Consider the following 27,721-nt stretch of genomic DNA (forward strand, 5'->3'; position numbering starts at 1 on the left):
TGTTCTGGGTCAGTGATTTACTAGGTAATAAAACAATGATAAGGTAGATGGCTGTGCAGCACACTTCTTTAAAGTGATTCTAAAGGTTGTAATTTAAAAAAAAATAACAAACATGTTATACTTACCTGCTCTGTTCAATCGTTTTGCACAAAACAGCCCCGATCCTCTTATTTTTGGGTCCCCCTCCGGCAGTCCCAGGGGCATATTTACCATGAGGGACGGCTTTTGCCTAGGGTGGCATTTTTAAGGGGGGCAGCACCATGCCCCCCCCAGAAGAAGGGACTCATGTAGCAGGTGACCAGGGTGGCCATTCAGGGAGAGTGGAGAGTCCACCTGGAGGGCTGGAGGGAGACAGGGAAGGCAGCCAAGCGAGGGGTGATCATCTGATCACAGACAGCTGACCATGGCAGGGAGCGGGGAGAGCTCACATGCACACATTGGTGAGCTGCGGGAACTCCAGCACACAATATCTGCTGATCTCTCCCCGGTCCTTTTCTTATACTTCCGCTGACAACCGCCCAGTTGTCACTCCTCTCCTCCTGGGTGATCGGTGATTCCTCCCCCCCATGGCCGCCCCATGCTCCAGCCCCACCCCACCTTCCTCTGGGTCTGCTTGCAGCGAGATCACCAAGGAGCCAGAGAGCAGACATCCTATGACAGGAGTTTAAGAGGACAAGTGGATCCTGGCAACTCATCCGTCTCCATGACTGCCAGGTGAGGGTAACAATCGCACAACATCTCTCTCCCTCCCTCTCTCTCTCACCCTCCCTCTCTCTCTCTCTCTCTCTCTCTCTCTCTCCAACCCTCTCTCTCCCTGCCTCCCTCTCTTCAGCTCCCTCCTCCCCTCTCTCTCTTTCTCTCCATCCCTGTCCCCCCTCTCTCTCTCTTCCTCTCCCTCTCTCTCTCCCTCTCTCTCACCACCCTATCTTCCTCTCTCCCTCTGTCTTTCTCTCTCCCTCACTTTCTTTCTTTCTTTCTTTCTTTCTTTTCTCTCTGTCTTTCTTCCTTTCTCTCTTTCTCCATCTCTTTCTTTCTCTCTCTCTCTCTCTCTTTCTTTCTCCCTCCCTCCCTTTCATTTCTCTTTCTTTCTTTCTCCTTATTGGCTCGCTAACTGTGACTGACAGCAGCAGGAGCCAATGGCACCTGCTGCTGTGTGAGCCAATGAGGAGAGAGAGACCTGGGAGGAAAGAGCAAAGTGAGGTACGGATGAGCTTATCAGTCTGCTGCTTCTACTGTCCAGTCACAGACTGGGGGCGGGACAAGACCTGTAAGTGTTAACCTGTAAGTGTCAGGTCTCCTGCCCTGCCAGAAAATGCTGTGCAATGTAGAAGAGCTGTATACGTTTCAGGAATGAATAAACATAAATAAAAATAATTTGATTGGTAAAACAGCACCCTTTTATGTATTTTGTCTTTGGATTTAGCTATTCGCTTGGAATTTGGTTTTAACATATCTAAAAAAATGTCCAATATGGTGCTGATTGCTGGACTGGACACTTTAGTTTCCATACTGTTCATTATTGTCTTTGATGGTGGGCTTTAACCTGTATGCTGTCCTGTTAGTTGGATACCAGACCCTGAGTTAGTTGATGGACTTTAACTCTCCTATATTGTTTTGCTACTCTCTGCTGTGTTTTGCGTGGGACACTAGAAGCCCGTCATGTCTCGCTTTTCTCTGGTGCTGGAATTAACACTCTGCACCGCTGTCATCACCACGGGTGCTAGATTGCCTGAATGCTCCCCTGGGAACTAATGACCTCCTCATTGCTTTCCTGTCATTATATTACTAGCAGGTAATGCTGGCCACAGGCAGTGCTGCAAGATCTCTCTTCTTAATGTTTTCTGTATGAAATACAGTAAGTAGTCCCCTGTGTTAAATATGTTGCAATAAAATACTCATATAGCAGTTTTCACAAGAAAGCCAGCCTGCATGTATGTCTGTTAACCCACAATCATCATATTGTAAATTCCCTAAAATTATTGCGATAAGACATCATAATGTCTGCACTGCAGATTACGTAGCTCTAGTCGCTATGTTTACACTAGAGGCTTGCATACATGTATGTCTATATTAGTGTTTCCAGGCAGATCTCTATTGATATGTCATGTGCTCTTGGAAATGAAGAGGTTACGGGAGGAAGCAGAGGATAAGAACGTTTACCACAAGGGCTTTCCACTGAACACACACAGACACAATCTGGTAGATCTGGCAGAGAACACCAAGCTTTCCTGATTGCCGGCACAGAAATAAATGAGAACGGCAAGCTCTGTGTATCACAGGGGTTTCCACGAAGAGCGCCTAGTCCCTCGTCTATCTTATTTTTTGCTACAACAGTCTTCTCAGAAACTGGCCATAAATGCATTTCTTAGCGTAAGCGGTTGTTTGTATGTGTGGGAGGAAGGTTAACAAAGACAGTCAGATTCTACTTATACTCAAGCGATGATCGAAAGGGGGAAGAAGCCAGGCAGCTATGAAAATACAATTTTCCTGCAAAAAAAAAAAAGAAAAAACTTGAAAACAAATGGAGAAAAAAAACGCAACATTTATTACACATGGCTGATGCAGCTCCAGGGCAGTTGCTGCATTCATTTATGAAGCAGTGATTACACTGGTAAAAAGGGGGGGGGCAAGGAAAGTGATTAAAAAAGAAGCAGGAGGTATGGAGGAAAGATCGGGATGAGGAAGTTTGAAAATCGATTAGCAGTTTCACCACAAATCCGCTATATAGTATAAAGTAACACATTGCAGCAGAGTCATATATATATGTAATGTGCCCTTTAGCGGACCCATTGAGGGGGCCCCCTCTCTCTTATTTTTATTTTAAATGCAATTCTTTTAACAATTGAAAATACTAAACTGATTTCATATCAATCTTATCCATGTTCCCAAACTATAAATGCATTCAACTTACCAAAACTAATAGCAAAATGATATTGCTACTTGCATAAATTATCAAGTAGCCAGACACAGTTCTGGGCCCCATAGCAGTTGCATTATCTGCTATTTCTACAGGTGAAACTCGAAAAATTAGAATATCGTGCAAAAGTTAATTTATTTCAGTACTGCAACTTAAAAGGTGAAACTAATATATGAGATAGACTCATTACATGCAAAGCAAGATAGTTCAAGCCATGATTTGTCATAATTGTGATGATTATGGCTTACAGCTCATGAAAACCCCAAATCCACAATCTCAGAAAATTAGAATATTAAATGCAATCAATAAAACAAGGATTGTACATAGAACAATATTGGACCTCTGAAAAGTATAAGCATGCATATGTACTCAGTACTTGGTTTGGGCCCCTTTTGCAGCAATTACTGCCTCAATGCGGCGTGGCATGGAAGCTATCAGCCTGTGGCACTGCTGAGGTGTTATGGAAGACCAGGATGCTTCAATAGCGGCTTTCAGCTCTTCTGCATTGTTCAGTCTCATGTCTCTCATCTTTCTCTTGGCAATGCCCCATAGATTCTCTATGGGGTTCAGGTCAGGCGAGTTTGCTGGCCAATCAAGCACAGTAATCCCACGGTCATTGAACCAGGTTGTTGTGCTTTTGGCAGTGTGGGCAGGTGCCAAGTCCTGCTGGAAAATGAAGTCCACATCCCCATAAAGCTCGTCTGCGGAAGGAAGCATGAAGTGCTCCAAAATCTCCTGGTAGACGGCTGCATTGACCCTGGACTTAATGAAGCACAGTGGACCAACACCAGCAGATGACATGGCTCCCCAAATCAACACAGACTGTGGAAACTTCACACTGGACTTCAAGCATCTTGCAGTGTGTGCCTCTCCATTCTTCCTCCATACTCTGGGTCTTTGGTTTCCAAATGAGATGCAAAAGTTGCTCTCATCAGAAAAGAGGACTTTGGACCACTGAGCAACAGACCAGGTCTGTTTTTCTTTAGCCCACATAAGACGCTTCTGACGTTGTTTGTTGTTCAGGAGCGGCTTGACAAGAGGAATACGACATTTGAAGCCCATGTCCAGGATCCGTCTGTGTGTGGTGGCTCTTGATGCACTGACTCCAGCCTCAGTCCACTCCTTGTGAAAGTCCCCAACACTTTTGAATGGGCTTTTCCTGACAATCCTCTCTAGGCTGCGGTCATCCCTGCTGCTTGTGCACCTTTTTCTTCCACACTTTTCTCTTCCACATAACTTTCTATTAAGGTGCTTTGATACAGCACTTTGGGAACATCCAACTTCTTTTGCAATTACCTTTTGAGGCTTTCCCTCCTTATGGAGGGTGTCAATGATGGTTTTCTGCACAACTGTCAGGTCAGCAATCTTGCCCATGATTGTGATTCCTACTGAACCAGACTGAGAGACCATTTAAAGGCTCAGGAACCCTTTGCAGGTGTTATGACTTAATTAGCTGATTAGAGTGGGACACTTTGAGCCTAGAATATTGCACCTTTTCACAATATTCTAATTTTCTGAGATTGTGGATTTGGTGTTTTCATGAGCTGTAAGCCATAATCATCACAATTATGACAAATCATGGCTTGAACTATCTTGCTTTGCATGTAATGAGTCTATCTCATATATTAGTTTCACCTTTTAAGTTGCATTACTGAAATAAATGAACTTTTGCTCGATATTCTAATTTTTCGAGTTTCACCTGTATAGATTCACTGCAGCACGTACTAGGATGTCTGTTAAAGTGGGTTGAATGATGTTGACTGTAATTCAGCCCAGAAGACTGAGGGCATCTATAGACAGAAAAAAGTACTGCAGGGTGAACGGGATGGGATGCACAGCTCTAGGAGGTTAGTATTGCAACAAAACTTCTTTTTTATTTTACCTTCTAAAAGGCTTGTCAGTGATTTTCAGTGACCTCTCAAGCTCCAGCCTGTATGAAACAGTTAATTCACAAAGTTTGCAGCTGACTTGTCTCATTTTACTACTTTTGTTTTTTTTTTATTTTGGTTGGAAAGCATAGTTTTCCCTGCAAGCCTTCTAATATGTGATGTAAACACAGAGCAGGTACACATAATGAGTTGACAGAAAAGTATTGTATCTTTGCTTTGAGAATGAAGGCGAATTGTTTCATGTGTGGACATAGCTACAGGGGTAATTAAGGGCTAATTTTAGAGCTTATTTATTTACTTTGTTTTTTAAGGGTATGTAAATATTTGAATATCTACAGCGTGGAAACAGTTCTAATTTTAAACATAAACTCAAATTGATTCAAAACAGTATATAAAAAAGTGCTCAGTGCAATGAATAAACAACATATATAAGAATTCAATAACTGTAACACATTTTATGTGCAAAACATCAACATGAAAGAAGTTTAAATGAATATTGTGTACAAGTCCAAATCTTTTATTGGGCAGACAAAAATCTGTTCCACCATCACAGATATAACCCCAATGGAAACAGACTTGTAAAATGGAGACGACCAGCTAACTGAATAGGCTAGTCTTAGAAGCACATTTAATAATTTCACTACTGGTCTCCTTCCTCCACAGGCTTTGACATATTTCCTCAATAAAAAATGAGGCAGAGAGCGGGAATCAAAGTGTAAAACTATTTATTAATAGATAGGTAAGTCCATAAAGTAAAATAATTTACTAATTCAGTGCTTCAGCCAGGACTAAGAATAAAAGGCTCAATATTGTACAGGAGGAGCGAACCACTCACAACAACCTACGTGCACCCATTGACCCATGTGTGATGTAGTCACTATGCGTTAGTCCCAACTTACGTGTTTTGTCATAATGACTTCCCCAGAAGTGGCCAGCCAGGAGCCATCATACTATGCTGCTTGCAGCAGTCAGTGATAGTGCTGCTGCAGGCACTTCTGAGATTGGTGGGGGAGGAACGAGAAGATACTGGGAGTAGAGAGGGGTCTCCTTGTAACTCTTTTAAGATTCTAAGAGTTAATTTACACTGTAGTCTTGTGGGTATATTTTATTACTTATTCCGCTATATATACATATGTAAACAGTCTTGGGAACCAATCAGACTTTGATGCATTGCACGTGTTGGCTGTAAGGCCTTGTTTTGGGCTTTGGGTGTACAATACCATATACCTGTGCAGGGCCATATTTACCCACACTGGGACATACAGGTGCTTTGTGAATCCCCATTTATACCTATTGGGACACAGCCGCTGCGTCCCTATGTGACATCTGTGTAGGTGCAGGTGTGGATCCCTGAACTCACACTGTCTGCGTTTGGGGACCCACAGCCACATGGATGTCATATTGGGATACATTAGCTGTGTCCATGCAGCTGCTATATCCCCGAAGACATCAGTGGGACTGCTTGCACAGGAACGTACAGAACACCTGTACATCCCTATACATGTAAACACAATCTTAAACATGTTAACAGCAGCAGAGTAGAGGAAATCCCATCTTCAATGGGCTTCTTCTTAATTGTCCAGTCACCAAGATGGGGATGTATCTGGGCTCTGGTATAGTTCTTTGGCTGCAGTGAAGTTTTCTTGAAAAACTACAGTGTCTGACAGAGGTGGTAGGATGACAGGTATTCCTGCCCTTGAGAATGCACATTATGCATTACGCTTAAAAGGAAAAGGATGACGGGTCGACAGTGCTGGAGGGGAGAGCTGCATAGGCAGAGTGTTGCTGTCCACAACAAGGAAGTGAAAGGATTTGCAGGTCCTTTTGTATATTACTTGTAATAAAAAGTGAAAACAATAAACTTCCACTATTCAATAAGATGTGACAGAGTGGTCCATTTGTATTCTTACATATTTTGGGTTCACAGAAACGTTAATACGGGAATAATGCTATTGATTAGGCTAAAGATTTAAGTTAGGTATAAGGTGTAGGACATCCTTCATAAGGTTTAGGTGAAAGTACAACTAAATGCTCCTGTATGACAGTCTAGACAAGTTTTAAATCCAGTTACTATATGGTGCACAAGCCTCATAAAAAAAGAAAACTTTTTTTAATTTCCATGACTGAGTGAAATCCTTCTTCATTCGTGTTTCACACACTCCCCCTCCCAGACACTGCAGGTCACAGTGGGAGGGTTTCATCAACAGAGGCAGTGCTTTCAATCCAGAGAGCAGTAGGTAGGACTAGCTTTGGCCTGGAGCAATGCAACATCATTGTCAAACCATTACAGGGACTTCACTGGTGGTCTTAACAAGTATTTGTGGGACTAAGAGAAAACTGTAAGTGCATATGTATATATGATTCTAAAGATACGACACAAGGTCTACCACAGAGGTTTGTATAGCTCCATCACCAAAAATCTTTCAAAGAAGTAAAAAATAATTTGACAGTGGGACTTTTTTTGGAGGTCATGCAAGCACAAATGTAATATAAAAATCATTTACTTTATTGAGAGCACCATGGATTGGTGGTTCCATTAACGCACTCCTTGTTTTCTGTATATGAATGAGTTAATTGTGTTTATTCTTCAGCCTTGCCCGCCCACTGCTCCTCATCCCCTAGGGTATCAGTGAGCATGCTCCCCTGTTTCCACAGCCCCCAGGACAGACGTATCATTTGTGGGTATCATCTGATGCTGGGAATAGCAGCTCCTTTTTTTCTTTTTTGGATCTGTGGCTATTATGATCAGTTACACCCTGTCAGCAACATCAAGCTCCTCATGAAGTGAACTGTGTTGAGATTATGATGTTCTCCATTTTCTGCTGTTGATTGACTATGGGATATCTGTATGAAGGAACTTCATGACTATGTACTTGAATGAGAAAATTGTAACAAACTGTTTTCTGGTGCATTTCTTTGTTTTCAACCTATTTTTAGCATCATATGCCCTCAATAAAGTAGATTACTTTTATAGTTTACATTTGTGCTTGCATGACCTCCAAAAAAGTCCCATGGGCAAACTGTTTTTGACTTTTTTGTATGTACCTATAAGTAAAGTGGTTCTAAAGGATGAGGGTTTTTTCTTATCATGAAGGTGAAAAACCTTCAGTGTGCAGTTCCTCCCTCAACCCCCTACCCCTAATACCTGAGATTGATCTTGATTTATTGATGTGCATGATAGCTGTGGCTCTCCCGGGTCTCTCTCTCTTCATTGGCTGAGACGCAATTACAGCCAGTGAGGAAGGATTGGAGGGCAGGGGGCAGAAATGAACCACATTTTGTTTGTCTTATAGACGGCTTCGGAGCAAGCACGTATGAGTGCCCCCAGAGCAAGCAGCTTGCTCTGGGGGCACTCAGCCAAGGGGGAGGGGCCAGAAGTGTCGGTGGGGACCCAAGTAGAGGAGGATCAGGGCTACTTTGTGCAAAACCATTGGGCAGGTAAATATGATGTGTTTTTATCACTGTAAATAAAAAAAATCAAGCCTTTGATATCACTTTAAGTGCTGCAGGACATTTTTTTTGTAATTAGAGGCCATAGTTCCACTATAATGTAGAACCGATTACTGTAGGTTATGGAAGTCAACTACATACATATTCTTAACAAGCAGTTAGTAAGCTTTAAAACAATTCATCACTGACCTATGTAGCTGTGAGCATTGTGCAGCAATTGCTTAGATGTAGGGCTAGTTCACACTAGAATTCAGTGCTCTTTTTTCTGCATCAAAAATGCATGCACAGTGTTTTCCATGTATTCCAATGGCCCTAGTTCACACCAGTTCAGTCAGTTTCCGGTGCAGAAGAAAAAGTAGAACATGCTGCATTTTTTCTGCACAGAATCATACTGGAACATGGTAAATTGCATCAAAACTGCACCGGAACTGCGTGTGGTGTGAACTGTAAGCAAAAACGTATCCGGAATGCATCTGGAGTGCATTTTTGTAGTGTGAATTGGCCCTTAGGATTAATTTGGGGTTAGGCTTAGGGCAGGGCTGGCTCCAGCATAAGGCAGCTTACTCACCCACTTTAGGATGCTAGGATGGGGCGAAGGGGGTAAAATCTGAATACCCAGTCAATCTTCCATTCCCAATACATAGAAAACACCCACAGCAGGGGGAATCCAGTGGACAGGATGGGGGCAATTTTAGGAACTGCATGGTTGTAGACAGTGAGGGGATGTGGGGAGTTAATAAACCCAAGTTGCATTGTGGAGGGGAAGAGGGTGACGGGCTCAAAATGCACCTTCGCATGTGTAGACAAAAATCCTTGCACCAGCTCTGCTTTGGGCGTTACATTTAGGGGTAGATTTCTAGTTTGGGATTAGGCTTGGATTTTGCAACCAGGATTCAGGTTAGGCTTGGGTTAGAATTAAAGGTAAAGCAGAGGATTAGTATAAATTACTTAGCTAAGTACTCTGTATGTAAATATTGCATTGCTTAAATACAATACGCACTGTAAGATTCAGGGCCCAACATACAGTATATTTATAGTGCAAATTTACTTTTGCTGAAATGTTTTGCACTTGCACCAAAACAACCTAGTCAATTTTCTGACATTAGAAATCAGCACACCTAATTGTATGCATGGACTGTACAATCTACTATTTTTAATGAAGTTGCTCTGATATAAACATACCTTGTTTCCAGCTGAACCCCTGCTCTCTTCCAACAATTAAACAGTAATTAGGGTAAGGTAGACTGTCCTTTTGTGGAACAACCCCACTGACATATGTGAAATGCCAGCAAGTATCAGATATCAGGAGGGGGCAGCCTGAAAGTAAAGCACATAACCTGCAGAACATGTTATATTTTTCATTGTTCTCAATTTTGTTGTAGGTACCAGAATTCCACAAGAGCCAAGTTTTGCCTAATGTATTGCAGATGGCTTTGGCTCTATTGTGTACAGACTAATCTGAAACTTGAATATGTCCTATGAATGTGGAATCAGTGTGAATATCTGAACTTATTGATGGAGCTGGCTAAAGTGGAACATTACATCACTGAGATAGTACAGGTCCTTATCATAAAAACAGCACACACTGTACACACATAGACCTGTTGTTCAAAATGGGCAGTACAAGGACGCCGACCATGTTCTGTTCTGAACAGGCTGCAGATCAGAAGTGGTAGTATATGCCAGATATATATAACAGCATCTCTTCAAAGTCCTGCCTACCATAACTTTTACTGCATCCCATTTATTTAATTACTATCTTACAATTTTCTCCGAAATACCCATCATCAAACTACATTTATGTTTGAATTAAGTGATGACAGCAAGAGAGTTTCTGGGAACATACAGATACAGTGTCCTGCATGCTTGTACGAGAAACATCTTGTGTAAACTTGGGTAGCTTCACGCCAAAAATAAATATCTGCAGCTGTTTGCTACAAAAGGGCCCTATATCAATGCACAGTCTTTTGCTGAGTGTATGTAAGCCAAAACTATTTTTTTAGTTTTGAATTGTTAAGACCCCTATCATTTTATTTTAGCATTTTTTTTTTCTTGCTGTCTGTGACTCATTAGGACTCATTTTTTTACTTCCCTTCCCAGAGAAACAGCTGAAAATAAGAATAGATCTTTATCCCCTCTAAAGTTGGCCATACAGGAATTGAATTTCAGCCGATTCTTGTTGAACCAGCCAAATTTCAATCCATCTATGGCCGTTCTTATGAGAAGTCGATCTATCGATCAACTTCTCATGAACAGTCTTGCTGGAAAATTTCCATCAAATCAGTGCTTGCAGTCAATTGGCTGCAATGCTGGTCAGTGTTTTCTGAGTCTCACTGTCAGAAAAGAATGCCACAGCCATGAGGATTCCTGCATCCATATCAAATGTGTGGATGTGGGAATTGGGTTAGTTTTTTTTCATTCAACTTGCTGACTAAATGAGAAAAAGCTGACTCCTGTATGACCAACTTTAGGCTGGTCATAGATGGATCATTTTTTTTCATTAGCCTAGGACTGCTGGAAAAAAAACAACAAAGGGATTCCCTATGCTCACAAGCAAAGTGGATGAAAGAATCCTCCCTACTGTGCTATTGAATTTGGACAGCTGAGACTACTCCATTGTTAAAATTATTATTATACAGGATTTATGTAGCGCCAACAGTTTGCAAAGTAAAAGGTAGACATTACAGTTGCAATACAATTTGGTATAAGAGGAAACAGAGGGCCCTGAATACACTGATCACTGCTGCAGCTGCTGATCGATTGAAAATTTTCTAACATTCTTCTTCCATATAAGTTGATCATTAGATCGATCAACTTCTGTCAAGCTTGAACAAGTATCCCAGTTGGATAGCTCTATTCCTGTGACAATGTCAACATTTTGGATTTCCATTATTTTCTGTAATGGGGACAATGATCATCAGAAACCATAGAGCTGGAACACAAACATCTATAACTTGTTACAGAAGTGCCAACCCTTCCACATTCTAACTAAAAAATGTTTAGGCTATAAGTATACTTTGAAGAGTAAGTCTAATTAAAATTTGCATTGAGCCAGTTTCTTGGTGGAATTTCTCTGATCCTCCAACATAACTCACTCCAATAGGTACATCCCTCTGCCTCTTTAATTACACTCATCAGATATAAACCCTTCACAAGAGTTCACTGTTCATGCTCAGGTGACTTAAAATAGAGTGGGCCCCTTTCAGTCCTCATGCACACTTGAGATTTTTACAGCTGCTGTTTTTGGCTTTTGATCTTTTTTTCTACAGCTAGTAAACACCCCAACATGTTATCCTATGTGTACATGCACACATAGACTGTAATCAACAATTTTTTTGGCTGGAAAAAAAACCCAGGACTAGTGGGTTTCTGGAGCAGTTTTTTAGCTGTAAAAATGCTCTAACGCAGAAAAACGCGGCAAAATGCTACAAAATGGCGTTTTGTACTTTTTTTTGACCCAAAAAAAATTTTGGGGTAAAAAAACACAAAATCCGCTAAAAACCGCAAGGGCGGCTAAACACTAATGAAATAATGCTAAGAAAAGGTGAAAAACTCAAGTTTTTAAAGTGACTTTACACAGCTAACGTTACCAGCATTATCAAAATGTCCAGTGTGCATGAGGACTCAGACAGTCCCTGGCACCTGTTCTTCATGAATTTGTTTTTGCATCTGTCCCAAGCTGTGTGCAGGCAGCCTATGGAAGTGGATGCATGAACACAGCAGCATGTCAAAAGTTTACAGGCGTACAGGAGCATGCAGATGCCCATAGTCAGGGCGACATACCTGCTCCTGCACGCCTGTCAAGTTTTAACATATCACTGTGTAAATGCAGCCGCTGCATCTACATCCGCTTCCATAGGCCACCTGCACTCAGCTCTGGGTGAATGTAGATGCAAAAAAAATGCCTGGTGAAGTGCATCAAGTTGGAGGATCTGATATCCATGGTTTTGAGAAACTGGTGGGTGAAGAGATGGTAACAGTTTTGTGTAGATTGCCTTACAGTATTTTTTTCACAATAAGACATTTTGATTTTAGCCCGGGTTAACATATATGCGGTGTGGTATATCACATGTGATTCGCACAGGAACCGCAATGCATTCCTGTGCAAGTCACATGTGATTTGTGTGCAGTGCGATTGGAGCCATACATTTGTATGGCTCTAATCACACTGCACCCAAGACGTGCAGGACCCTTTTTTTGGTCCGCACTGGAATTGGATCGCATGGATATTCACACCTATGCGATCTGATTCTGCACATCACACTGCGTTTTGCGGACCGCTTTCGGGGTGTTAACATACACACCCGCACCTGTTCGCATGAATGGGGTGTGATTCTGATGCGGTGCGGAATTTGCAGCGTTTTCTGTGCAATTTCCGCATCAGTGTGAACCAGGGCTTATAGGTGGACTGAGTCACTTTTTAAAAAATAATATGTATTTAACCTAAACTCTAAGTTATGTCTGGTTTCTTCAGAGGAAGAATGTTTAACAGTTGCATAGTCACTGCCATCTCTTTGCATACATTAGCCTGGGTTCTGAAAGCTTTCACAAAGGCTTATTTATTGCAGGTACTTATATAGCGCCGTCAATTTACGCAGCACTTTACATATATATTGTACATTCACATCAGTCCCTAACCCTCAAGGGGCGTACAATCTAAGGTCCCTAACTCACATTCATATACAAAGGCCAATTTAGACAGGATCCAATTAACCTACCAGCATGTCTATGAAGTGTGGGAGGAAACTGGAGTACCCGGAGGAAACCCACGCAGGCACATGCAAACTCCAGGCAGGAGGTGCTGTGGCTGGGATTTGAACCAACAAGGCTTGATATATTTACATTAGTGGCATGATTATAGCTGAGATAATGGTCTAAGTCCTTGTTCACACCATACGTGCAGAAAAACTGATGGAAACTGATGCGCAGATTTTACTTGCAGAGACATCAGTTGTCATGTGAGCTTCAATTAGTTTTATACTTGTTGCAGACTCCTGTGCAGAAAAAATCTGCAAGATACCAGTGTTGTGGTGTGAACATGACCCATGGAGAACAATAGATTTTGTTGTGCCCTTGCAGAATGCACGCAGAAAAACTGAAATTTCTGCACCATGGCGTGAACAAGCCCCAACAGATATTATGGAATTTTTACTTCTGGGGTGATCATCTGCTTTTTATAACTGATTAAACTTTGAATAGAAGGCAGTTGATAAACATATAATGAATATAATGTATGCATTGCGCTTTATGAGTTGCTGCAGAAATGCAGATAGCTGCTCTTGTGTAAATGCAGACTGTAAACTGTGTTTGCAGACTTCATTTAAAATAGGTACTAGCAATAGTGTTGGTCCTTAAAGCAAATTCACAAATGGAAAACTACTTATTAATAAAAATTGTTCCTTTTTAGGCCCTTATTAAAGTTGAAAACCCTTATTATCTAGATGCGGCAGCCTATAGTGGGTGAGCTTGATAGATCACACCTATATCATGCTTTCTGCATAGGCTATGTGAAGTACAGTGATTATGTCAGGTCTTCTTTTACAAGGTAACATCTGGTTTGCAAATGCATTTGATGTACACTAAGTGAGTTTATATTTTTTGTGTATATTGAGTAATATATTTATACAAATGTTTTTGTGCCCAGAATTTAACTCTAAAATGGTTCTAAATCCTGAAGGTTTTTTTTACCTTCCTGCGTTCTATGATCGAAGGTAAAAAACCTTCAGTGTTCAGCTCCTCCCTCAGCCCCTCCTTATACTCACCTGAGCCTGATCTATCAATGTGCACGAGAGCAGAAGCTCTCTTGGGTCTCTGCCTCCTCATTGGCTGAGACACAGCAGGGGGAGCCATAGGCTCCCCCTGCTGTCAATCACAGGCAGGGAGCGGGGGAGTCATAGACCCACAGACAGCTCAAGAACGAGCATGCACAAGTGCACTCAGAGCAAGCAGCTTGCTCTGGGGGAATTCAGCACGAGGAAGGGGCGTAGAGAATCAACAGGGGACCCAAAAAGAGGAGGATTGGGGCTGCTTTGTGCAAAATGATTGTGGTACTACAGTGGTCTTATCATATTAGATATGTAATAGACCATGGATTACCAATGACAAATGACAGATATAATCAGGAACTGCAGTTTATAGTTGCTCACCAACAGCTGAGCAGAATGACAGGTAATTCCCATTTTCCCTTTTGGGTACTTGTGTGCAGTAGATTTAGGATCCATGTATCATACTTTGCAAAACCTTTGTTTCCATGTGTTTTTTTATTATCCCCTGTCCATCACCTGACCCTCTAAATAAGCTCCATTGACTGTGTGATGGTTCCCAGTTTCAGGTCAAAGGCCACCACTGCTGAAACCTTTTGCACAAGTGAAAACTGAGCAGGTTCCTGGCATTAAGCTTGAGACATATTGCAGAGCGCAGTATCTTTGTACTTGAATCTTGCAGAGCCCTCTTATACTTATGTTTATTTATTTAATGTTGGTTTTGGCCTCCTTGTGTTTATTTACTTGGCTTGTTTTCATCGTCTGTGTTCTCGGCAGGCAGATATTTCACTTTCAACGGCAATGTCTCAGCTTAAAGTGTCTATTTTTTTTTTAAAGAAAAGCCAGTGATTTGAAAACCTACCAGGAGGCCTAAAATCCTGAACTTTCAGTAACAAAGCATGCAGTTAGAATTTAGTCCTTTGTGGTAATCTTGTCCAAACACATACCAATCTGAATTGCATTTTAGGCTATTCATAAATGGGTGCTGGATAGAGAAACACATCCAGCGCCAGCGTGGCACCAGTGCCTCATTCCCGTGGCTTTCAAACACTCTTCTGGTTGGGGGCTATGGGAGAGCATTAGCAATTATGGATCCTGCACTGTCAGGCATGGAATAAACCCTGCAGCCAACATTCGGGGAATAAGGCACAGCAAGTATTGAAACATCCAATCCAGTACACATTTTCAACCCTGACGTTTAAGGGGAGTATTGTGGGTGCCCCTTTTAAAGGATAAGTTCACCTTCCAAACATGGTACATGTTCAACCCGTATTCAGGGTGGAATATGTAACATGTTCCATCTCCAGCCTCCTCTCCACCCCATCCTCTCCTAGCTGTTACAGGGGGTTCCTCTCCCTAACTTGCTATCACAATTGCTGTGCAGGGCTCTGACAACATTATTATTATTATTATTATTATACAGTATTTATAAAGCGCCAATAGTTCGCTCAGCGCTGTACATTACAAAGGGAGACAGAACATGTGACAGAACAATACCAATACAATGCAAAACATGAGGGGATCAAGGGCCCTGCTCTTTCGAGCTTACAATCTAGGAGGGAGGGGGTGGTGGCACAGGAGGAGATAGCTGTGGGGGATGGAGTGGTAGGAAGAGTGGAGGAGGGAGGCAAGTTAGCAGGGGGTGGGGTAGGCTTCCCTGAAGAGATGGGTTTTCAGGGTGCGCCTAAAGGAGAGGAGAGTAGGTGATAATCTGATGGGTTGGGGCAGGGAGTTCCAGAGGATGGGTGACACCCTGGAGAAGTCCTGGAGGCGGGCATGGGAGGAGGAGACCAGGGAACTAGAAAGAAGGAGGTCTTGTGAGGAGCGGAGTGTGCGTGCTGGGCGGTACTTGGATATTAGGTCAGTGATGTAGTTCGGGGCAGTATGGTGGACAGCTTTGTACATCAGCGTTAGGATTTTGAATTTGATCCGTTGCGCAATCGGAAGCCATGGCAGCACCATTCATTCACAGAGTTCTGTGAATGGATTAACTTGCACTACTGTCAGCCACTGCGGCAGACAGCTTGTAGTTCAGTGAACTACGAAGGAACTGGTGAGCGCTTTCATAGGTCATTGATTCTTCCTGCACTTCATTTACTGTCTGTCTGTATGGGAGGTACTGGCATACAGCTGACTGAGAGCCATCTTCAGGAGCCTGCTGATTGCGGGTGGAATGCTTTAAAGGTTGCAGAGTAAAAAATAATAAATGCACATTTTTTACTTGCAAATAAATGTGCATTCATTTATTTATTTACTTGCATTTTTATTTAGTGGTATGCGACAGTAACAATGAAATGACATGAAAAGGAGACTTCACCAACCAGATAAGATAAGCAAAATAACTGGTACAATCAAAAAGAAAATACTTATATATATCTATACACAGAACACTACGTTAACTCAGGGCAATCAATGGTCTACATAGAACTGAAGCCCAGCTACAGCTTGGCCTGAGCACAATAGTTGGGAAGATCCTACTGGGCAATAAAAATATACGTGCCCCCCCACACAGTGCCTGCAGAGTCAGAACGAGATGGTCGATAAAGGGGGAAGTCAGCTGCGAAACTAACTCTTAGGTTCAGGGCATACCAGATTTTTTCATTATGCATTATAGTGAAGAAAATAGACGGAAAGGAAAGAGAGAGAGAGAGAAAAAAAGGGGGGGGGGGAGTAATACGAGGTCCAAGGGGAGGCTTGACCATCAGGGAACAACGCTACCTATCAACTCGAAATGACCCTTAGTTCATACGTGCAAAGCAAGTATTAGGTATATTAAAGGTATTCATCTGAAAAGCATAAGAAGTCCCAATAAAGCCACCTGGTCTTGTGTTCCTCTGATTTGTCTTGGATAGCAGAAGTCAGGTCCTCCATCTGTTCAATGTCATTCACCCTGGCGAACCATTGAGCCACAGTAGGGGCTGTCTGTTGTTTCCATTGGCTCAGGATGCATGCATGTGCCACATTTAGGAGGTGCTTGAGAAGATATTTATGATAACTTTTCTTAGACATGGGAGTGAGGTTAAGAAGGACTGCCGATGGGTCATTATACAGAGATACGGTATGTCTGTAAATTTGTGTATGAGTTGGAGCACTAGCTGCCAGAAAGTCTGGAGTCTAGGGCATTCCCAGAAGATATTGAGGATAGTGCCAGGATGTTGTTCGCATCTCCAGCATCTGTCAGGTTAATTGGGGAATAGTTTTGCCAAGACTGAAGGAGTCCTGTACCAGCGGGCAATAATTTTATAAGAGGATTCTTTGTATTTGCTGCAGAGGGAAGATTTCTGCACAAAGAAGAGGACATGTTCTTTCTGGGGTTCGGTAAAATTAGTCTGCAGATCCCTCTCCCATTTTGCTAAGAAGGGGGGATTGACATTTGCATGGAGGTCCAACAGAGTTTTGTAGCAAGATGAAAGGGTACCACGGGTATTGTTTTTAAATGCTTGTGTTTACTTTGAATGCTATGTAGTTCCACGAGTACATAGCTCATTAAAGAGGAACTCCAAACACAACCAAAAGTGTAATTTGCATAACCAGGCTCCAAACTAAGTGAACATATATTAGCATCAATTTATAAATAATAAAGATACGCTAGTTGTTTTATAAGCATACGAAGCACAGACCCCAGGCCAGGATGGCTGTTTGATTACAGTTTCCATTCACTGAAGGCATATGGCAGCCAGGCACACAGCAGTTCACAGTTACTCAAGTCAAAAAACAGGCCTTGTATGTCTTTTTGAAGTTCATTTGCTTGTTTAAATTGGTTGGGGTGTGGGTGAGCTTCGGGATACTCCAAAACTACCAGAATGCAATAAAGGACACTTGTAGCTAATCTACTTCTTCAGGGTGCAACCACCCTCTTGAATTCAGAATTTAAGAGAACTACAACGCAGTGGACCCCTTGGCAGAATTATAACCTGAGTCAAGAAAACTGAAGTGAGTTCTCCCAAAAGTGGCAAGGACAGTCTATAGGACCCTTGAGGTTAATACTGTGCCCTGGGTACTGTATTGCTTCCTTTAGAACCAGCCAGCCTCTGTACAGGATGCCTCTGGCCTGCATCCTCTGCAAAACTTCCAGCACTTATTCAGGGGCTCTGGAAGAAGGTCCTTGAGCTCTAGCTGGAGCTATAACCCCAAAAATAATTTCTTCTGCAGTCAGGTTGAATCTTCTTCCCCTAGGAACAAGAAAGCACTGTTCTAGGCCCCAGACCATTCATACACCTCTTAGCCCCTTGATGGTCACACCTTCTGACCAGGGATTGGCTGAGGTTGTATGAATATTCAGGCCAGGGTCTTCCTCTCCCACTCACTATATTACTGAACTCATTGGAATGTAGGAGGAAGTAGTTGAACCTGCACCAGCAGCACCCAGAACAGCCACAAGTAATTGAGTACTGCTACCCTGCTATAGGGAAGCCAAAAAACTAAAATTTACCTCAACTACAGGAACCTAAGTAGGAGGGTGATACAGATGCATTATGTTATATGATGATAATTGTCTATAAAAATGTACAATTCACATAATTATCATATTCGTGTGGAATCATTTTTCCACATGAAAGGAACAGGTAACTATTAAAAGGTTCTATTTTTAACAGATAAGTGTTTTATCACATAAGCCATTATTTTGTCTACAATTACTTTTTCTGCTTCCCACAGTAGACACCTCTTAGAATCTCAGTGATAGCACCAGCCATGAGCTGGTGGTATTTATTTATGTCTTGAATTGAAAGAAAAAGTTTTCTGTTGAAATGAGCAAATAACACATAGTAATAAAAATGTCACGTTTTTTTGTTTTTTACTTTATTGTACTAAAATTGTTTTGTGCCTTCAGAGATGTACCCAAGGCATAAAAAAATTCTGTAACTTCTCCATCCCCAGCATCTCTGTCTCAAAGTATTCTCCTATTAGTGCTGCAGATCACGTGTTTGCTATATTTTTTTTTTTTTGTTTATGACAGGTACTAATATAGGACAGTCAATTTACACAGGGCTTTACATATATATTGTAAATCTACATCAGTCCCTAACCCTCAAGGAGCTTACAATCTGAGGTCCCTAACTTACATTCATACATGCACTATATTGCCAAAAGTATTGGAAGGCCTGCCTTTACATGTACATGAACTTTAATTGCATCCCAGTCTTAGTCCGTAGAGTTCAATATTGAGTTGGCCCACCCTTTGCAGCTATAACAGCTTCAACTCTTCTGGGAAGGCTGTCCTCAAGGTTTAGGAGTGTGTCTATGGGAATGTTTGACCACTCTTCCAGAAGTGCATTTGTGAGGTCAGGCACAGATGTCAGACAAGAAGGCCTGGCTCACAGTCTCCTCTCTAATTCATCCAAAGATGTTCTATTAGGTTGAGGTCAGGACTCTGTGCAGGCGAGTCAAGTTCCTCCACCCCAAACTCACTCATGTATGTCTTTATGGACCATGCTTTGTGCACTGGGGCCAACCCCAAACTGTCCCCACAAAGTTGGGAGCATGAAATTGTCCAAAATGTCTTGATATGTTGACACCTTAAGAGTTTCCTTCACTGGAACTAAGGGGCCAAGCCCAACCCCTGAAAAACAACCCCACGCCATAATTCCCCCTCCACCAAACTTTACACTAGGCACAATGCAGTCAGGCAAGTACCGTTCTTCTGGCAACCACCAAACCCAGACATGTCCATCAGATTGCCAGACACAGAAGTGTGATTGGTCACTCCAGAGAACACGTATCCACTGCTCTAGAGTCTAGTGCCGGCGTGCTTTACACCACTGCATCTCACGCTTTGTATTGCACTTGGTGATGTAAGGCTTGGATGCAGCTGTTCGACCATGGAAACCCATTCCATGAAGCTCTCTACGCACTGTCGTTGTACTAATCTAAAGGCCACACATTGTTTGTAGGTATTTATCTTTTGATTCTGCAGACACTTGGCGACTGCTGTGCTCTGTGCGCTTCAGCATGCCCTGACCCCGCTCTGTCATTTTACGTGGCCTACCACTTTGTGGCTGAGTTGCTGTTGTTGCCAGTTGCTTCCACTTTGTTATAATACCACTAACAGTTGACCGTGGAATATTTAGTAGCAAGGCAATTTCATGGTTAGACTTATTGCACAGATGGCAACCTATCAAGGTACTACTCTTGAATTCACTGAGCTCCTGAGAGCGACCCATTCTTTCACAAATGTTTGTAGAAGCAGTCTGCATGCCTAGGTGCTTGATTTTATACTCCTGCGTCCATGGAGATGATTGGAACACCTGAATCCAATGATTTGGAGGGGTGTCCCAATACTTTTTGCATTATAGTGTATGCACACTAGGACCAGTTTAGATAGGAGCCAATTAACTTACCAACATGTTTGTTGATTGTGGGAGAAAACCCACGCAGGCACATAGAGAACATGCAAACTCCTAGCAGGAGTTTGGCAGGGATTTGAATTGACATGTCATGGCTGGGATTTGAACCGACACTAGTGCTGCTAGGCAGAAGTGCTAACCACTTAGCCACAGTGCTGCACTTTTCTAGCAGCTGAAGGGAAAAAGCAACTCCAATTCACTTTAGAACAGTAGCGAGGGTTGTAAGATTTTATAAATTGTTGTGTGACTCCCAGCTTGCCGACAATGTAGAGGATGAGTCTATAAAGTTAGCTTTGGAGATGAATAATGTTGTGCCTCATATAAATATTTGCATCACTCCTACCTGCCAGCAATGGCATGTACAGGAGGGAAGTTAGCCTGTAGCATTAGCTGTTGAATTATCCTGTATTGTTCTCTGTGTTTGAGTCCATGTGGGTTTTAATAAGGGGATAGTTAGATGTAGTGCTCTCTGGAGTTCTTTAAATTCTGATAAAGCAATGCTTCTATTATTTTCTTAGAATAAACATGACTTCCTGAGTACATATGTATGTTTATGGTTATAAATTTAATATGGAACAGGAGAAAACTGGAGAGGTTATCTAACAAAAAAGTGATTTATTAGGGCTCATGTACACTGCAGCTGATAAACTCACGTTTAGGAGCTGTTCAGTGTTTTTTTTTCAGCAGCCCCTGAACTCACCCTAATGTTTTCCTATGTGTCCATATGCACAACTTCCTTCACAGGCATTTGAGTTTACAGTCGTTTTTTTTAACGCAGAAAACATACGTTCAGCAGTCGATTTTATCAGCTTTTCAAGCGCAAAATGCTTGTAAACGCAGCAAATCGTGTTTATAAGCGTTTGCGTTTTTCATCATGAAAAATGCATGCAAAGCGTTTTCAGGGTACTCAGATGGACAAAACACTTAACACAGGATGTTCCAACCAAGCTTGTCACACCTTGTAATGACCAATTCACACCTCAGACCTCTCCCACCCTTGGAAACAAAAGATATGTTAATGACCGTTCACACCTCAAATTACTCTTGAAGACCCCCTGCCAGGTGACCTTAATGACTCACTCTACCAGACACCTTTCCCACCCTTGGAAACAAAAGAAATGTTAATGAGCAACTCACACCTAAGCTAATCTCAACATCTACTGCTCTCTCTGCTTCTGCTCTCTGTATTTCTCTGAAACAGTCTAAAATAGTTAATAATTTACTATTTTTCAGTGCATTCTGGGCATTTGGGAGGTTCTCCTGTGCTTATCTTTAAAAAACGCTTCTAAAAGCAAACGCGCATAAACGTGTTATGTAAACGCAGCTAAACAGATGATTTTTTAAGCTACGTTTTCCAGCAGTCAGTTTCCATCGTTCAGAAGTGTCCCTTGTACATTGGGCCTTAAAGGGTAAAAATCAGGCCAGAGAGAAGTTGTTGGAATTGACCTCGAGATTGGCCGTGGTGGACGCTACTTGGAAAGCCTGCCCGACTACGGCCAGTAGGAAGGCTCAAGATGTGGTGGCTGCTGAACTTGATCTTCTCTCCACTACACAAGCTGAGAATGCCTTACAATGGGCCGGACATTTTATACATGCTTCAATAAACCGGGGCCAATGTTGGCCAAGAAACTTAATTCGCTTGGTCGCACGCATAAACCTGTTCAATTCCACATGAGGGGCGGGGGCCTTACCTTGGACCCTGTGAAGATTACTCATAGATTTGCAGATTTTTTGTCCTCTCTTTACCAAAAACTGAAAACCTTTGTCGTTGAACATGCTGATAGCTTTTTTGCTGAGCTACGACTACCCTCTTTATCCAATGCAGCCCGAGATGCCCTGAATACAGATATCTCTGAATCTGAACTCTACCAAGCTATCAAATCTTTGAAGGCCTCCAAGGCTTCAGGCCCAGATGGTTTTTCTGGACTCTATTATAAAAAATTTGCCACTGTTCTGGTTCCTCATTTGATGGCCTTTTTCAATTCTTTGAAGCAGGGTTCCCGGCTTTCTTTGGAGTCTCTTCAGCCGCATATTACTATGATCCCTAAGAAAGCTGAAGATGCCTTTGAACTGCAAGCTTTCAGACCGATCTCGCTGCTAAACATGGACTTGAAGATTCTGGGAAAGATTCTGAGCACCCGAATTAATAAGTATCTACTCTCACTTATTCATCAAGATCAGGTTGGCTTCGTTCCGGGGCGACAAGCTGCTGATAACATCCATAAAGTCATCCATCTCATTCATATTTTACATTGCCACAAGATACAAGGGTTTCTTTTATCCCGAGACATTTATAAAGCATTTGATTCACTTTCTTGGCAATATTTGACATATACGCTGTCTAGATGGGGGTTTGGTGACGCATTTCTGGCTTGGATCTCGGCTTTATATTCGTCTCCCTCGGCCTCTGTTAAGTATGCAGGTTTTTTTTCCTCATCCTTCCCTATTTTCAGGGGCACGAGACAGGGATGCCCATTCTCACCTGCTCTTTTTGTTCTCTCTCTTGAACCTTTAGCTGCAGCCATTCGAAATCACCCGGATATTTCTGGTGTCCCCTATGTCGGCACTCAATACAAGGCCAACTTTTATGCGGATGATGCCCTTTTGGTTTTAACCAATCCTCTCATCACTCTCTCCAATCTCCAGGTCATATTGGACCGTTTTTCGACTATATATGGCCTTCGCATCAATTTGCCTAAAACCAGGCAGTAAATATTACGCACCCTGCTGACCTGGTTGAACGGTTGCAGACATAATTTCCCTACCGTTGGGCATCCCATTCTCTGGCTTATCTTGGCATTACACTTACTTCCTCCTACTCTGCCTTATTTTCGGCTAATTATTACCCCTTACTGCGCTCCGTTACTTCCCTGCTTCATTCTTGGCAGTTTCCTTCTTTATCATGGATTGGCCGGATACATGCTGTTAAGATGACTATCCTGCCGAAGATCCTGTACTTTTTCTGTACTTTCCCTATTCAGGTCCCTGCGTCTTTTCTTCGTGTACTACAGAGCCAGATTCTCAGTTTTATTTGGGCTCATAAACATCCCAGAGTGAATAGAAGCACTTTGTATACTCATAGACTACAGGGAGGTTTGGGAGTTCCACACGTTTCTAGATACTATTTGACGGCTCAGATTTCCCAGTTGTCTATGCTTCATGCCACGACAGATATCCCGTTATGGGTACTCTTGGAATTACCCAACTGTGCTTGTCATTGGACATTTCGTTATTTGACTAATACAAGTCAGCAGGATGTTTATATGTTAATGTTGTGCTCAGCCCCTGCGAGGGCATATTTTGAGCTTGTTATATTCTTAAAAACAAAGCTTTCCTAATAAAAATATTGAAACAGAAAGGGTAAAAATCAGTTTTGGGTGGATTTTGGCTCCACTTTAAGCAGTAGTTTAGTGTTGCCTGCAGAATTCCCATAGGTATATATCCTTATTTTGGAGCCAGCAGAGACTAGGACAGACTAAAGACATAGTGAAAAGATTCCCCTGGCAGAGACCATAGGGTTAAATCAGTAAAAAGCATGACATTTAAACTCATCAGATTTATATGCGTGGAGTCATTCTTTTTACAGTGAAATAATTATGTAATGAGAAAACTCTTTAGACTGCCATTGTTGATGATTTCCTTTTGACAATGGTATCATAATGATGCCAATGGTTCAGTGTTTTCTGAGTCTCTACAGAGATAAGGAAATTCTATAGATTTCTACAATGCTTTTCTATGTAGTTTCATACTGTTGATGTGCCCTGGTTTCCCCTGAGATAATGATTCAGTAGTAAGCTTCAAATGCTTCAAAAAGTCACTGGGGGAGATTTACTAAAACTGGAGCATTCAGAATCTGGAGCAGCTGTGCATGGTAGCCAATCTGCTTCTTAAGCAGGCCATACACGTGTAGATTTTTGGACAAGGATATTCGTAAGAAAAATTCTTAGAACATTTGAACATGTCGTTTGAAGATTGTCTTTTGCTTTTAACATTCGATGTTAAAATTAATGTAATTTCTGAATGATAACCACATACACTGGCCAAAAATTTGTTTTATCGAGAAAAGTTTTTGTTCCTGCTTCCAATTTTCCCGTCTCTGCTGTCAGAAACAAACATTGATTTGACCCCACTAACGATTAGAAAATCAAACGAATATTCTTGAAACAAAAATTCTCGAACGAAAATCTATACTTGTATGACCAGCTTAACTTTAGCTTGTTGTTAAACTTTGACAAAAAAACCTGGAAGCTGACTGCTTTCTGTGCAGAGCTGCACCGTATTTGCATGCTCCAGTTTTAGTAAATCCCCCCCAGTCTTTCAGCTGAGCTAAATTGCTGGGGTCACTGAAACATAGATCTTTTGTTGACTGTAGTTGTTTTTTTTCTAGCAAATAGCTGCTACAAAAAATTTGCTCATGTGACATGGCCCTCATTGTTAGGAAAGCTGCAGTAGGGGGTATTAAAAACAAAGCAGACTTTAGGCCCCATTGAATAATGTTTGTGGAAGTGTTTACGGTTTATTACAAAAAAAAAAAGGGTGTAAAACGTGATCAGAAAGATAGGTAAGAAAGTGGCAAGCTTAGCTGGTTTGATAGACTACGAGGAGAAAGAAAGTGCTGACAGGCATTCTAGAGAAAAAAAAATCTTTTTTTGTTTTACTGTTTTCTAAGAAGTTTTACAATACATAATGCTTCTGGTTTAGGCTTTGTCTTACTAACAACAATTCAACAAGCTGTATAGAAATCTGAACCCACTTTACAAAGTGTATGTGTGTATTGAGCTGAGAAAAGAGGCATGAGTGTGTAGGCGAGGTTTTCACCGTATTTTCAGGCTCGATGAGACACGTCTTGCAGATGGTGTTTGTGCACAGTCTCGTCAGTAAGGCTCCAGCATGAAGAAATAGCTGCACTGGTTAATAAAAAACACATTTCCTTGTAAATGTATTGCTGAGGGCTGTCCAATTGATAAGCTTCAACAATCTAGCTTAATTTCTCCGCATCTCAAATCCAGGATGATTGCAAAGACCCGGTTGTCAAGCTGCTGAATGATTGTACACACAGATTTTAGATTTCGCTTCTCCCACGTACAAAGTCAAGTGCTCTGTTATACAATCATTTGGCAAATAATAAATGTATCAATAATGATACATAGTTGTAATCAAGACAAGTCATGTGATCAATCTTAAAGTGTACCTGTAATAGTATTAAGTTATTGAAAGGTTCTTCTAGCACACTTAGGAGTAAGGACCTGTGCAGCAGTAGCTCCATGTCCAATGCATAGTGTCAATCAAAGCAGAGGGTGAGAAAATTCTCTCCTACATGCAGTATTATTATTATACAAGATTTATATAGCGCCAACAGCTTGGTCAGCGCTTTACAATATAAAGGGAGACAATACAGCAACTATGCGGTTCAATACAAGAGGGTTAGAAGGGCCCTGCTCCTGGGACTTGCAATCTAATAGTAAAGGGCTGGTGGAACAAAAGGTAATAACTGTAGGGGATGAACTGATGGGAGAAATAGAAGATTCGGTTATTAGCTGAAGGTAAAAATGGACAGAGTAGGTGATAGTCAATCAAATTGGGGTAGAGAGTTCCAGAGGACGGGGAAGACTCTGGAGAAGTCCTGGAGATGAGCATGAGAGGAGGAGACAAGGGAACTAGAGACCAGGAGGTCTTGAGAGGAGTGGAGAGGATGGTTTGGGTGATATTTGGAGACAAGATCGGTGATGTAATTTGGGGCAGAACTGTAAATGGCTTTATATGTAATTGTTAATGTTTTGAATTTTATTCGTTGAGCAATGGGAAGCCAGTGGAGGGATTGGCAGAGAGGGATGGCAGACATGGAACATTTGGTAAGGTGGATGAGTTTGGCTGCAGTATACATGATAGGCTGAAGAGGGGATAACCTGTGATTTGGTAGGCCAATGAGGGGGGAGTTGCAATAGTCAAGGCGAGATATAACAAGGGAGTGAACAAGTTGCTTAGTGGTTTCCATTGTTAGGAACGGGCGTATCTTGGAGATGTTGCGGAGGTGAACTCTACAAGATTTGGACAGTGTTTGGATTTGGGGCTGAAAGGACAGATCAAAGTCCAGGATTACACTTAGTACCCTGGCATGAGGGGAGGGACTGATGGTTGTATTATTGATCTTGATGGAGAAGTCAGGGGAGGGGGCACAGACTGGAGGGAATATTATCAGCTCGGTTTTAGAAAGATTGAGTTTGAGGAAGTGGTGTGACATCCATGCTGATATGTCAATAAGTTAGTAACGCGAGAGGAGACTGAAGGAGTGAGGTGAGGAGTAGACTATAAGGAGGCAGAATTTTCCAAACAGCATGCAGTGATGAGGAGCTGACCTGTGCTGCGGTTTGGGCTGCCATCCAGTTAGGTGACGTAGCTGAGCCAGTTGTGTAAGGAATCTTTGTCAGAAGGCTGCTGAGACTTTTTCAAATTGTTGATGCCCAAGGGAGTAGAATGATCTTTTTTTTTAAATAGCGCTTATCTAATATGTGGCAAGTGCCATCATGCCAGTATGAGAAAATCTTAACTCCATGCTACTGCAAATACTTTTCATCTCTTATGCCATGTTATGCATATATTTGTTCTGTGTAGCACATTACTGCCATTTGGCAATGTATTGACCCATATTGACTTAAATAAAATTCATGACATGTGCCATTACCCCTAACTGTCTTGTTCCAATAGCAACTTTGGTATCTATAATGCAAGTATGAACTGAACAATAGCCTGGTCCTCACCAAGGTATTTCCTATTAAACAGGCAACTCGGACAACCTGGGAGAAGCCACAAGAGGTAGCTTCAATGAGAACACAGCTAAAAAAATAAATGTGTTGTGAGTACAAGTTTTCCATTCAGTTTGGTTGTGATGAGTTGGCAGGTCTCAGTTTGGCTGAGGCGACAGGAAATATTAGCAATTGTTCATTGCAAAATCAACCAAATGGTCAATACAACCTTCGATCAAGAGTTTTTGTAAAAATTGTAAATTGATCACTAACTTTTGATGCTAGGCTGCTTTTCACATTTCAGTCATTTATGTGATGAAATCTTGTTGCTTTGCCTGGGAACTATGGTGTGTTTTACATGTGATTTAAGCTGCATTCCCATTGACTTCTGTTAGACCGTGTGTTTTCAGAAAGCACACCAAAGAGACTTTGATGTGCTTTCATGAAAACACGTGGTCTAATTAGAGTCAATAGGAGTGCAGCTAAAACTGCATGTAAAAGGCCCTTAAATCGTACTGCACCCAAACCACAGTGCACTGGTGTGAATCCAGCCTAGATCTGGATAGGGAACTGTTTTGTAAAATGCAACTAGACCACACAGCCATAGTTACCTGGA

At 41.9% G+C, this 27,721-nt stretch overlaps 1 long non-coding RNA gene across 3 annotated transcripts in view; it reads left to right on the plus strand.

The window, feature by feature from the left end:
- The first annotated feature begins 450 nt into the window (after positions 1 to 450).
- The window catches only part of LOC149464963 (uncharacterized), a 39,614-nt gene continuing 12,343 nt past the window's right edge, over positions 451 to 27,721 (plus strand). For 2 of the 3 annotated variants that reach the window (XR_016312270.1, XR_016312271.1), the window contains exons 1-2: positions 451 to 714; positions 27,143 to 27,215. This is a non-coding gene — a long non-coding RNA (uncharacterized LOC149464963). The remainder of the gene's footprint in view (positions 715 to 27,142; positions 27,216 to 27,721) is intronic. The other variant, XR_016312272.1, reaches the window with a different exon arrangement.

The sequence above is a fragment of the Staurois parvus genome, unplaced genomic scaffold, assembly GCF_062004578.1.
Source record: "Staurois parvus isolate SC_StPar_1 unplaced genomic scaffold, SC_StPar_1.0 ptg000145l, whole genome shotgun sequence".
In the NCBI taxonomy this organism is placed as follows: Eukaryota; Metazoa; Chordata; class Amphibia; order Anura; family Ranidae; genus Staurois; species Staurois parvus.